Genomic DNA, 13,356 nt, shown 5'->3' on the forward strand with positions numbered 1-13,356 from the left:
ACACTGCCATTGCAAAGAGAACAGCTGCCTTTGCTGGCATCAAAAATATATCAGCATCTTTTGATGATTCCTCTGAGGTTATTGTACGTTCTCAGAAGCACAAAGTTGTTTCTTCGAACTCTGATGAATGCATGATTATCAGTGACTTACAGAAACTAAACCTTTCGGCTTTAAAGATGGACGAAAGTTACAATTATTTCCCAAACCTGTCCAGAGTCCATTGAGTCATCTCAATATGCAGAAAATGAAGTCATGGATTCGTGAACACCAGTACAATCTTTACCATGGATTAAGAAATTAAGGTAAGACATCCGTAAAATATATCCAAGTCCCATGTACATCAAAATTTGCTTTTTGGTAATAGAATTATATGCTATATATCAGTGTATATCCTAGTTAAGAAATAATAAATTTCATGTATTTTGAAGATTTATGACAAAACGTCATTACAAGAGTTGTGTAAATCTGTTATTAAGCTTGTTCAAAAACAAGGAAGTTTAACTTACATATTAGTATATTGTAACAGGACTGTAAACTGAAATATGTTTATAAAAGCCATTTTTCAAAATATTGCTTATTTAGAGACAAATCAATGACCTGTTTAATTAAACAACATAATGTCATAATGTCTTTGCAACTGCGGGGGAAATTTGAAAGTCTTAGGTCAGTTCCTCCTCTGCAAGGTGTAATCTAGAAAAACGAACTAAATGTTCAATACACTCAAAGCTTACTTCCTCTTCCTCTTTCAGAACTGTCACAAAGAAAGTTAATGCAGATCTGAGAACAGACTTATCTATCTCAGAATCCTTTTCAGCTGACTCAGAAGAAGGACAAGAATCATCACATACATCACAACAATTTTTAACCATAGCAGTAGATTCTGTGAATCCAAAGTGGGAGTTCAAAAAAGCTCGCCTACAAAGTGAGTCATTCGTGCAATACTCCTTAATTTCCTTTGAAATGTTTGGACGCCCAAGGTCACTGCTATTGAAGTACAAAATGGCTTCACACTGCATTTCACAGTTTCGTCCACCACGGCCAATATGCTGTATGTATGCTAAATGTATAAAATTGAAACATAGAAGAAAAGTTTTTAAGTAAATATGAACCAAATTATTTTACATATAACTATCACTACAATACGTTTTTCATTATCACAAGAAACAAATTTCCATAATGTAGAAGTAATTCTGCAATATACATATGATATATTGTAGATTACCTCCTACTTCTGGTATTATTATATCCACAATAATATAGGGTATTTTATATTGTAGAAAATTTACCTTCCAGATTTTGGGGAAGACCAGCATGTATTACCTGGGCTACATGCCGCAGGTCTGCCCCCATCCCCAGTGCTACAGTAGCAATTATAACTTTCACGGGACTCTCTTTTGGATCTTGTGCCAGATTCTTAAATATGATATCCTTGAGCTGAAATTCATTTATTAAAATTTAGTAAGTTTAATTGAAATCTTTTGGAATATGAAATTAGAAATCCAGCATAGATACCTAGTAGATTTTCAAGACCCTACCTTTATGACAGAAATTACAAACATTTGCTACATAAATATGTAATTCAATTTCTCAGTTTTATCAATTGCATATGACTGTTAATTAGGTCAAAGACCAACACAGGGAAGTTGATGGATTTTACATGTATATGTATTATAAAAATTTATTCAGTTAATGGAACTCTAATTGATCTGTCCTTTTTCTATCTAAAGAAGTTTCACTCTCTATAGGTATGAGACAATATTCAACTCATCTCCTTTTTCCAAACCAGAATGGAACATCACTACCCTGAGATTCTCTGGACATCTCCGCCCATCACCACCATAAATACTATCTCGAAGGATTCTTCCCACAAGTTCATGCCCGTTGCCCACCCAATCCATGTTCCCGCAGCAGTATATCAGTTTAAGAGGATAATCTTGATTTTTTTTCTTAAGTTCACAGAAAACAGACTCGAACACATAGTCAAAAGCCTTTTGTACGGATTTGTTTTTCCCAACACCAGGTCTCTTTTTTTATAAGTTTAATGTTATCTTTTGTTGGAACTGTGATAATGGACACATACTGGGTCATCAGCAGGTGCTGGGCAACATTTTTCTGGCCATCTGTGGACAAAGTAGCACTTAATGCCAGCACTTGAACATTCGGTACTACAGCTCTTGCATGTAAATTGATTTCTCTAAAAACAGGACGGAATCCCCCCCCCCCCAGTCTAGAATACAGTGTGCCTCATCGACAGCAATATATGATTTCTGAAGACAGGAGCGTAGAGCTTTATATACAGCTTTGTTACCAATGATGTTTTCAGGATGAGAAAAAATATATGTGTAAGTATCTGATGCAATTTTGTCAATTTCACTTTCATTCATTTTGTTTTTTAAGCAAATGCTGGTGTTTTCCCAAGTTTACTCAGTTGCTGCTCTATAATGATGTTAAGAGGTTCAATGATTAACACAAAAACATCCACCTTAGTTTCTTCTTTGTAAGCTATAGGTAAAAGTTCATATATTAGACTTTTCCCATAACCGGTCGGCAACATACATACCACATCTGTCTGTTCATTAACCAGCAGTTTGAGTGCTTCCTTTTGTTTAGATTTTAGGCATGTTATATTACAATTAAAGGTGCTGTTGTACGTGTTTAGTATTTCTTTTTTTTAAATTTTCATCAGCCTGGAAAAAAATAAATAAAACCTTGATTATCTCTGCCAGCATCAGTGATGTTCCTATATTGTAAATGTTTTATTAATCATCATATCGTGTACAGTAAAACTTGGGTATTAAGAACTTGCATGTAAGGATATCTTGATTACTGGTACTACAAATGTACAGTACATTTACAGTACTTGTAAGGAAGAATTTTCTGATCACTTAAAATACTTTGCATGATATTGAAATATTTTTATAAGGAATGTTTGTTATAAATACTAAAATCTATAAGTACCAGTAACTTCCTTATAACCAAGTTTAACTGTACTAGTAGTTTTTCTAAGTAAAATCAACACACCACATAAGAATTAACTAGAGGTACTTTGAGCACAGAGCTCACAAATTGATACCCCCTGCCTCTCATATGATTATAATGGCATGTTTTGCTCTAGGAGATCCAAAATAATTGTCATATTAAAAAGTAAAAAAAATAGGAAGGTGCACAATGGCACCATGTAACACAGATTCTGTTGCGGGCGGACAACGGATATACAGACAGCTGTTGGCAGCAAGTAATATCTTCTTTATTCATGATGACAAGGTCAATTATATTCTTGATATTTAAAAAAGTGAAAAGCAGGGTGGTATATATTGATGGGGGTGTCCATCCATCCATGTAGGCTAAGCAAGATGAACACCCTCATTCCAAGTTCTGGATATCAAAAACTACATTGAAATATTATAAACAAATTGCAAATGAACCAGAAAAATAAATTCAATATCTATATTCATCATGTTCATGGTTTTGTTTCTACTTATAGCTGAGTACTAACTCGAAAGACAAAAACACCCTCAGACCGCATTTAAATATATTTGACCTAAGGAAACATTACACACATCACATTTATAAAAAGAACAGGCTGACATATTCGGCAGTAACCCTGGCTAATTATGAAAACAAAAAGAAATTTAACTAGAAAGTCTGCTATTGCAAGCAATAGCGTATGTCGCCCCGAACTTGACAAGACTTTCATTTTTTCATCACTAAAACAATACCCATTAGCTAAGCTTGGGCAACCATCAACTCGTATCAGTCCTTTCAGTACTTTGATTTAAAAATCAAAGTTAAAGAATTTTCATTTTCCCCCTGTTTCCATGGAAACTACTGACAACTTGCAATTTTTAAATCCAATGAGCACAATTACAGATACTAATCATTACATTAAAAAAAATTCATGAAGAATGTTCAAGGGACCAGAGAGAACACTCGCGGACAAAATTCGTCGTTTTTTGCAGGTTTCCTTGGCAACGGTAGCCATTTTGAAACTGAATGACCACACAACACAACTACAACCAATGATCCTCCTTTGAAGAAAGTTTCAGGAAGATTGTCCCAGCCATCTCCGAGAAACAGCCTGGAGAACAAAAACATGCGTACAATCGCAATATGTCGCCGACTTCGTTCTGGGCGACATAATTATGTTCCCCAAACGAAGTTGGGGAACATATTGTTTTTACTCTGTTTCTTATTATTATTATTATTATTAAGGTCTTCCGTCTTCACGGAAGACCTTATAGTGATTCTACTGTTTCTTATTATAAGGTCTTCCGTCTTCACGAAAGACCTTATAGTGATTCTATTGTTTCTTATTATTATATAGTTAAGGTCTTCCGTCTTCACGGAAGACCTTATAGCGATTCTATTGTTTCTTCTTATTATTATTATTATTTTTCTGACGCATTTTCTCAAAGACTACTGCATGGAATTACATGAAATTTTCAGGACATGTGTTGTTAAATGAATTTGATACATCTGAGAGATTTTTTGGAAAATCGCTTCCGGTGCCAAGTTACAGACCTTTTTCTGATTTTTAAAATGACATTTTGTCTACAGATTTTCTCAAAAACGGTAAAAGATATCAAGCTGAAACTTTCAGAGATTATAGATGATGATAAATACTATCCAGGACGCCACTTGTCGTTCGTCGTCATTACTTCCGGTTGCTACCGGAAGCTAATTTAAAAAGTCCAAATTTTCAACTTTTTTTGTTTTTTAATATTTTTCATTTATTTTTGGTATGTTAATAGAAACCTTTTTTATAATGCTAACAATAAAATTTGTTTGAATATTGATAAAGCTTAACTGTAGATATTAGTATTTTAAAATCTGAAGCGGATCCAAGATGGCCGCTCTCTCTGTCAACTCCGACATTTCGCAATAGGGGTTTACTGAGGCAGCCAAGCGTTTGCTTGAACGAAAGTAACATAAGGACAAATGAAATGTAAAGGAATACTTGGATTGTCACGTCGTAGTTACGTTGCAATTCTGTGTCAAACGAAGTTCTTCCTAAACGTATTCTATAATTGGTTTTGGCTGGTTCTCAAAGTAGAAAAAGAAAAGACTAAATGTGCAAATGAAATTCGATACCTAATATCTTCTAATTTGCACCACGGAAAAACAGATATTTAATAATTGTTATAAGTAAGTTTTTCAAGAAAGAATGTCAATGAATACAGTAAGTATAAAACTTACCCACTTTTTCCCCATGCACATTTGTGCCATATTAACTAATAGAAAAGACAAAATAAGACAACCATTTCTTTTTTAAAGATTGCTTCATGGAGTTTATATTAAGATTATTGTCTCAAAGATCTTATTCAAGTTTTTCAGCACAAATGGTATCCAATTCCTAGATCGTCGTAAGGGGAGCCATGTTTTACGGCGATACATTTCAACCTTATTATGAATGTTTAACTAATCGGGATAGTTTACTTCGGCGATAAACAGGAGATTTGAAAAAAAAGATAAAATTCATAGCCGTTTCAATGCTTTAGTGTTACTAGCTTACATACTATATGGCATGGTAAAATGTGTTAAATATGCTTTCTAATCGTCGAAGTTTAGGCTATATGAATGTTTTTTTTTAAATTTCGTTAAAGCTATCACAGCTATTAAATAGAACATTCCAAAAAATGTCGCGAAGTTTAACTCGTGGCGTTTGGCGCGAAATTATGAATAGTGACCAGCCTTCCATAATTCTAAGACCAAAGCACTACAGAGGTATATACAAAAAGATTAAGAGCAGAGGTCCGAATAGCCTAATATTTAGCGAATTGGATTTTCATGCTCGCGACTTGGATTCAATCCCCCTTGTGTGCAATATTATTTTCTTTTCACTTTTACAGCTCGAATTTTCAGGTTTTTTTTGGAATCGGACGGAAGACCTCTCGTTGCTCGCAACGAGATCGTATCTAGTTATTCTACTGTTTCTTATTATTCTTTTTATTTTTTTTCCAAAATTTTGTGCACGCGATTTCTCGAAGACTACTGGATGGAATTACATGAAATTATCAGAAAAGATGTGTCGTAACATGAACTTGATCTATCTGAGCGATTTTTTGAAAATTCCCTTTTGGTGCCAAGTTACGGGACATTTCCTGATTTTAAAATGACATTTTGTCCGCGGTTAAACTCAAGAACGGTAAAAGATATCAGTGAGAAACTTTCAGGGATTATAGATCGTGATATTCTCCTTCCAGGACGCGATCTTTCGTTCGTCGTCAGTACTTCCGGTCATTACGACAAGCGAATTAAAAAAAATCATATTTCCTAACTTTTTTGTTTTTCAATATTTTTCATTTATTTTTGGAATGTTTATAGAGACTCTTTTATTGATGCTTACCATATAATTTGTTTGAATATTAATAAATTTAAACTCTAGATATTAACATTTGAAAATCTGAAGCGAGCCTAAGATGGCGGCTGTCTGTCAACTCCGCCATTTCGCGAGTAGGGGGTTAAAGAGGCAGCTGAGCGTTTGCTTAAATGAAAGTTACATAAGGATGAATGGAATGTAGATGAGTACGTTGATTGTCACGTAGTAATTACGTTACAATTCTGTGTCAAACTAAAGATATATTCCAGGGTCTTCTCAAACGTCTTGTATAATTGGTTTTGGCTGGTTATCAAAGTAGAAAAAGAATAGACTAAATGTGGAAATGAAATAGATATCTACTATCTTTGAACCTCGGAAAACAGATCTGAAATCTTAGTTTGAGTAAAAGTTTTTCAAGAAACAATACCGATCTATATAGTAAGTATAAATCGTAAACATTGTTAACCCATGCACACTTGTGTCATATTAAACTAATAGAAAAGACCAAAATAAAATATTTTTTAAAAAGATCGTTTAATGTACTAGTGATTTGAATTAACATTCTTTTCTCAAAGATCGATACGATCCAAGTTATTAAACATAAATGGTATCCGGTTTCTTGACCGTCGTAGGGCGATACATGTTTTCGTCGAACCATTTCAACCTTTTCATGAAAGTGTAACTAATAGGGATAGTTCACTCTGGGGATAAACGGGAAATTCAAAAGAGGGTTTTAAATTATAGCAATTGCATTGCTTTAGTTTAACTTACCTCTATACGATATAGAATGTGTAGAATGCAAAATATAATTTCTAAACCTCGAATTTTAGAATTTAGGAACGTTCTTCTTTTTGATTTCACTGTAATAACGGTCTTAATATCACGCCCATTCAATGGAACATTCCAAAGAAAAGGCGCGAAGATTTACTCGTGGCGTTTGGCGCAAAATTATGAATAATTGCCCGCCTTTCATGATTCTTAAACAGGTGTACTATTGTAGAAGTATATATACAGGAACATTAAGAGTAGTAGTTCCAATAGCGTAGTGGTTTGCGCTAGAGATAGAAATAAAAAGTGAGTTGGTTTTTCCCCATTGGGTTCAATCCCCATTGTCACAAAAAAATTTTAATCCCCTTTTTAGCTTAATTTTATTTTTTTTCAAAATCGGACGGAAGACCTCTCGTTGCTCGCAACGAGATCGTTTCTAGTTCTTATTATTATTATTCTTTTTTTGACAAAATTTTGTACAGGCGATTTCTCGAAAACTATTCAGCGGTTTTTCATGAAACTTTCACGAAATATGTGTCATTATATGAAGTTGTTACATCCGAAGAGAAATTTGAAACATTCGCTTCTGGTGCCAAGTTATGGACAATTTCCTGATTTTAAAATGCAATTTTGTCGCCCCTTTTTCTCGAAAATGGCTAAAGATAAGACCTGGAGACTTATTGGAGACGATAGTTTGTCACTTTGTGTTTTGCGGAATCACCTTCTCGTGCGTCGTCAGTATTTCCGGTTGTTACGAGATGCAAATTTAAAAGAATTGTATTTTCAAACTTTTTTGTTTTTCAGTATTTTTCATTTATTTTTGGTATGTTTATAGAAGTCCTCCTTATAATGCTTACTATATAATTTGTTTGAATGTTGATAAATCTAAACTCTAGATATCAGCATTCAAAAATCTGAAGCGGGTCCAAAATGGCGGCTGTCTCTGTCAACGCCGACATTTCGCAAGAGGGGTGCAGCCGAGCGTTTGCTTGAACGAAAGTAACATAAGGATAAATGAAATGTAAAGGAATACTTGGATCGTCACGTCGTAGTTTCGTTACAGTTCTATGTCAAACTAACGTCTTCTATAATTGGTAAAAACTAATTGCGAAAAGGAAATTCGACACCTAATATCTTTTGTGCACCATGGAAAAACAGATCTTTAATCATGCTTATAAGTAATACTTTCTCAAAAAAGAATATCAATTAATATTTTAATTATAAATCTTAACCACTGTTTTTCCTATGCACACTTGTGTCATATTAAACTAATAAATAAGACAAAAATAAGATTTTTTTTAAAAGATCGCTTCATGGAGTTTATTTTTGCATTCTTTGCTCAGAGTTATTGAGCAAGAATGATATCTGATTCCATGACCGTTGTAGGACGAGCCATGTTTTTCGGCGAAACATTTCAACCTTTGTCGACTAACTAATCGGGAAAGTTCACTTTGGGGATACAAAGGAAATTGAAAAAAGTTAAAAATTCATAACCGTTTCACCGCTTTAGTGTTACATGCATATATACAATATGGAATTTGTAAAATGTGTTAAATATACTTTCTAAACCTCGAATCTTAGGCTATAAGAACGTTCATTTTTTAATTTCATTGAAGCTATCACAGCTATTTAATATAACATTCCAAAGAAAAGGTGCGAAGATTAAATCGTGGCGTTTGGCGCTAAATTTTGAACAGTGACCAGCCTTTCATAATTTTAAGAGAGAAGCACTGTTTCGTAAATATATACAAGTAGATTTAGAATAGAGGTCCCGATAGCGTAATATTTAGTGCGTTGGAATTTCATGCTGGCGACTTGGGTTCAATCCCCCTTGTGTGCAAAACTTTTTTTTTTTACTTTTTCAGCTCGATTTCACGTTTTCTTTCCGGGATCGGACGGAAGACCTCTCGTTGCTCGCAACGAGTTTCTCATCTAGTTAGGGTCTTTCGTCTCCAACGGAAGACCCTTCTATTATTCTATTGTTTCTTTTTCACTATTATTAAGGTCTTCCGTCTTCAGCGGAAGACCTTCTTGTTATTCTTAGGTTTCTTTTCCACTTTTATTATTCTTTTTTTTCTTACCGATTTTGTGCACGCGATTTCTCAAAAACGGCTCGATGGATTTCCATGAAACTTTCAGGACTTATGTTACATTACTTGAACCTTATGCATTTTTTTCCGATTTGATGACGTCACTTCCGGCTTGGAGATATTGCCGATTTTATGATTTTTGAAGGGTCAGTTTGTCCGCAGACTTTCTCAATAATGGCTCAAGATAGAAACATGAAACTTTCAGGTATGATAGACCAAAGTCTGTAGATATGTATAACGTATTTCATTTTAATCAGAAGGGCCGCACGTCGGCGCTCGCTATGGCCCGAAAATAGACGTATCACGAATTTCAAAATTTGTAACACTTTTTCGAAGATATCTTTTTACCTAGAAATATTTTGTTAAGACATATAGAGCAAAAGAAGTGCAGTATTTTAAGATCTTTCAAATGATATCTCAAAAAAAGGACTGGCCCCTAAAATAAGGGGCCTAGAGGGGGCCGAAACTTTTTTCTTTATATCTCAAAATTTATAAAGAATTTGTAATACGTCTAAGAAGCAAAGTTGTTTAAAAGATCAAGCTCAATCTATTGGCGTCGTCAAAATTCATCCGGCGACGTCACTTCCGGCCAAAGCGGAAGTAGTCTGAAAATACGTATTTTTGCCGTTTATGACAAGTTTTGGGGTAACAAATGTCTCTGGGGGCATAAAAATTAATTTTCTGTCCGTCGTCGTCACTTCCGGCCAGACCGGCTTATTTTTGCATTAATTAACATACTTTTAGAGGAATCAAGCTATTTTTGGGCGTTATTTCGCATTTTTGTTATAAATAAAATCTACTTCCGGTCAAATAGGACGGAAGACCTACTCGTTGCTTTGCAACGAGCTTTGCTCTAGTTAGGGTCTTCCGTCTCCAACGGAAGACCCTTCTATTATTCTATTGTTTCTTTTTCACTATTATTATTATTATTTTTTTTTTTTCGTCCAAATTTTGTGCAGACGATTTCTCAGAGATGCATGGACGGATTTTTTTGAAATTTTCAGAGATGATGTATCATGATCTAAACTTGATCCGTTTTTTTTAATTTTTGAAAAATCACTTCCAGTCGGAAGTTATCGAACTTTAATCGAATTTTTAGTGACCATTTTGTCGACACAAAAACTCAAAAACGATAAAAGCTAGAATGTTGTCATTTTCAGGACTAATAGATGACATGTTGTAGTTTTGCACCTATACTTTCAAATTTTCGTCAGTGCTTCAGGTCGATACCGGAAGCGAATTTGAAAAACCGCAATTTTTCAACTTTTTTGTTTTCCAATATTTTTCTTTGATATTAGACATCTTAAAAGTGACTCTTTTGCGAATGCGAAATATGTAATTTGTTTTAGAATCGAAAAAAGCAATCTCGAGATTTTCGTATTTAAAAATTTGAAGCGGTGTTTTCAATGGCTGAATGGTTAGCGCGTCGGATTGTCACGCGGGCGACCCGGGTTCGCTCCCCCGAATGTTCAGGTTTTTTTTATCACTTTTTCTGCGAGATTTTTCGTTTTTTTTACTTCAGAATCGGACGGAAGACCCACTCGTTGCTCGCAACGAGATCGTATCTAGTTATTATTATTTTTTTTCGTCCAAATTTTGTGCAGACGATTTCTCAGAGATGCATGGACGGATTTCTTTGAAATTTTCAGAGATGATGTATCATGATCAAAACTTGATCCATTTTTTTTAATTTTTGAAAAATCACTTCCGGTCGGAAGTTATCGACCTTTGATCGAATTTTTAGTGACCATTTTGTCGACACAAAAAACTAAAAAAAAAACAAAAGCTAGAATGTTGTCCTTTTCAGGACTAATAGATGACATGTTGTAGTTTTGCACCTATACTTTCAAATTTTCGTCAGTGCTTCCGGTCGATACCGGAAGCGAATTTAAAAAACCGCAATTTTTCAACTTTTTTGTTTTCCAATATTTTTCTTTGATATTAGATATCTTAAAAGTGACTCTTTTGCGAATGCGAAATATGAAATTTGTTTTAGAATCGAAATAGGCAATCTTGAGGTTTTCGTATTTAAAAATTTGAAGCGGTGTTTTCAATGGCTGAATGGTTAGCGCGTCGGATTGTCACGCGGGCGACCCGGGTTCGCTCCCCCGATTGTCCAATTTTTTTTATCACTTTTTCTGCTAGATTATTCGTTTTTTACTTCAGAATCGGACGGAAGACCCCTCGTTGCTTGCAACGAGATCGTATCTAGTTAAGGTCTTCCGTCTCCAACGGAAGACCTTATAGTGATTGTACTGTTTCTTATTATTAAGGTCTTCCGTCTTCACGGAAGACCTTATAGTGATTCTATTGTTTCTTATTATTATTATGTCGCCCCGAACGAAGTCGGGGACGACATATTGATATTGTACGCATGTTTTTTTTATCCAGGCTGTTTCTCGGAGATGGCTGGGACAATCTTCCTGAAACTTTCCTTCAAGGACGATCACTGGTTGTAGTTGTGCAGTGAGGTCGTTCAGTTCCAATATGTCTACCGTTGCCATGGAAACCTGTAAAAAGCGACAAATTTTGTCCGAGAGTGTTCTCTCTGGTCCCTTAAACGTTCGTCATGAAACTTTTCTTATTTTAATGATTAGTATCTGTAGTTCTGCAACTCGTATTTAAAATTTTCATATAATCGATTATTGCCATGGAAACCAGGTGAAAGTTAAAATTCTTTAATTTCGATTTTCTCAATAACTACTCAGGCAATCGTTTTGAAACTTTCAATGTTTATTCCTTGCAATGTGTCAAAGTGATTTCTACTTTCAAAAGGTCTTCCGTCTCCATGTAATGAGTCGCTCACGGTTGCCATAGAAACGAAACAGAAAAAAAGATTCAGATGTACACATGTGTTCTCCAAGGTCTAGGTCAAAGGGTCAAAGTTCGTCGTATCCAATAAAATTTCTTTTCACAAGGATTACATATTTGAAATACGAAAGCCCTAGTACTTACCGTTCAAACGTTATGGCTATTTACTATGTTCAAGACGCCCCCCCCCCTCTTTTTATGAAGCACACAGCCAAGTAGAATACACAGATATAACATATACAACTTACAAGTAACTTTTTAAAATCTTCATTCATAAAATTCAGTTCCCGTCATGTGATATTTTGCCATCATTCATTCTCCTTCTGTTTTGTCTCTTGAATTTATAAATATTTTATTTTATCTATATAAAAAAAAAATAACGATTGTCAGCTGCATTTATTATCATTTCGCGTTTTTTTGTATATCTATCACTTGTATATTATTCATTTCATTAGATAGTGCAAGTATAAATTAAAAAATTGGTACGTCATTTCCATAGTTTTTATTCATTCATAAATTCTTTGATCCGCTCCTGATGGTTCGCAAAGCCTTGATCACCACTGTATACAAAACATTCATCTCGCCGAAAATGTTCATGATTCCGCTAAACTGAGAAAGTTCACACATGATTTATTATCTCATAACACACATCAGCTCTCTGCAATGCAGAAATGCTCGAATTGAAGGGGAAAATTCAGGAGTTATTGATGAGAAAAATTCAGGAGTTATTATGTCGCCCCGAACGAAGTCGGGGACGACATATTGATATTGTACGCATGTTTTTTTTATCCAGGCTGTTTCTCGGAGATGGCTGGGACAATCTTCCTGAAACTTTCCTTCAAGGACGATCACTGGTTGTAGTTGTGCAGTGAGGTCGTTCAGTTCCAATATGTCTACCGTTGCCATGGAAACCTGTAAAAAGCGACAAATTTTGTCCGAGAGTGTTCTCTCTGGTCCCTTAAACGTTCGTCATGAAACTTTTCTTATTTTAATGATTAGTATCTGTAGTTCTGCAACTCGTATTTAAAATTTTCATATAATCGATTATTGCCATGGAAACCAGGTGAAAGTTAAAATTCTTTAATTTCGATTTTCTCAATAACTACTCAGGCAATCGTTTTGAAACTTTCAATGTTTATTCCTTGCAATGTGTCAAAGTGATTTCTACTTTCAAAATAATTGTAATGAGTCGCTCACGGTTGCCATAGAAACGAAACAGAAAAAAAGATTCAGATGTACACATGTGTTCTCCAAGGTCTAGGTCAAAGGGTCAAAGTTCGTCGTATCCAATAAAATTTCTTTTCACAAGGATTACATATTTGAAATACGAAAGCCCTAGTACTTACCGTTCAAACGTTATGGCTATTT

The 13,356-nt window shown here is 34.7% G+C and overlaps 1 long non-coding RNA gene across 1 annotated transcript; it reads left to right on the forward strand.

The window, feature by feature from the left end:
• Positions 1-950: 950 nt before the first annotated feature.
• LOC134278640 (uncharacterized) lies at positions 951-2,658 on the forward strand. Its single transcript, XR_009994486.1, has 3 exons — positions 951-1,048; positions 1,294-1,458; positions 1,746-2,658. It is a non-coding gene; the product is annotated as an uncharacterized LOC134278640 (long non-coding RNA).
• The last annotated feature ends 10,698 nt before the right edge of the window (positions 2,659-13,356 follow it).

This window comes from Saccostrea cucullata, unplaced genomic scaffold (assembly GCF_032062105.1).
Source record: "Saccostrea cucullata isolate Sc308-1 unplaced genomic scaffold, CSIRO_AGI_Scuc_v1 ctg6264, whole genome shotgun sequence".
Taxonomy (NCBI): Eukaryota; Metazoa; Mollusca; class Bivalvia; order Ostreida; family Ostreidae; genus Saccostrea; species Saccostrea cuccullata.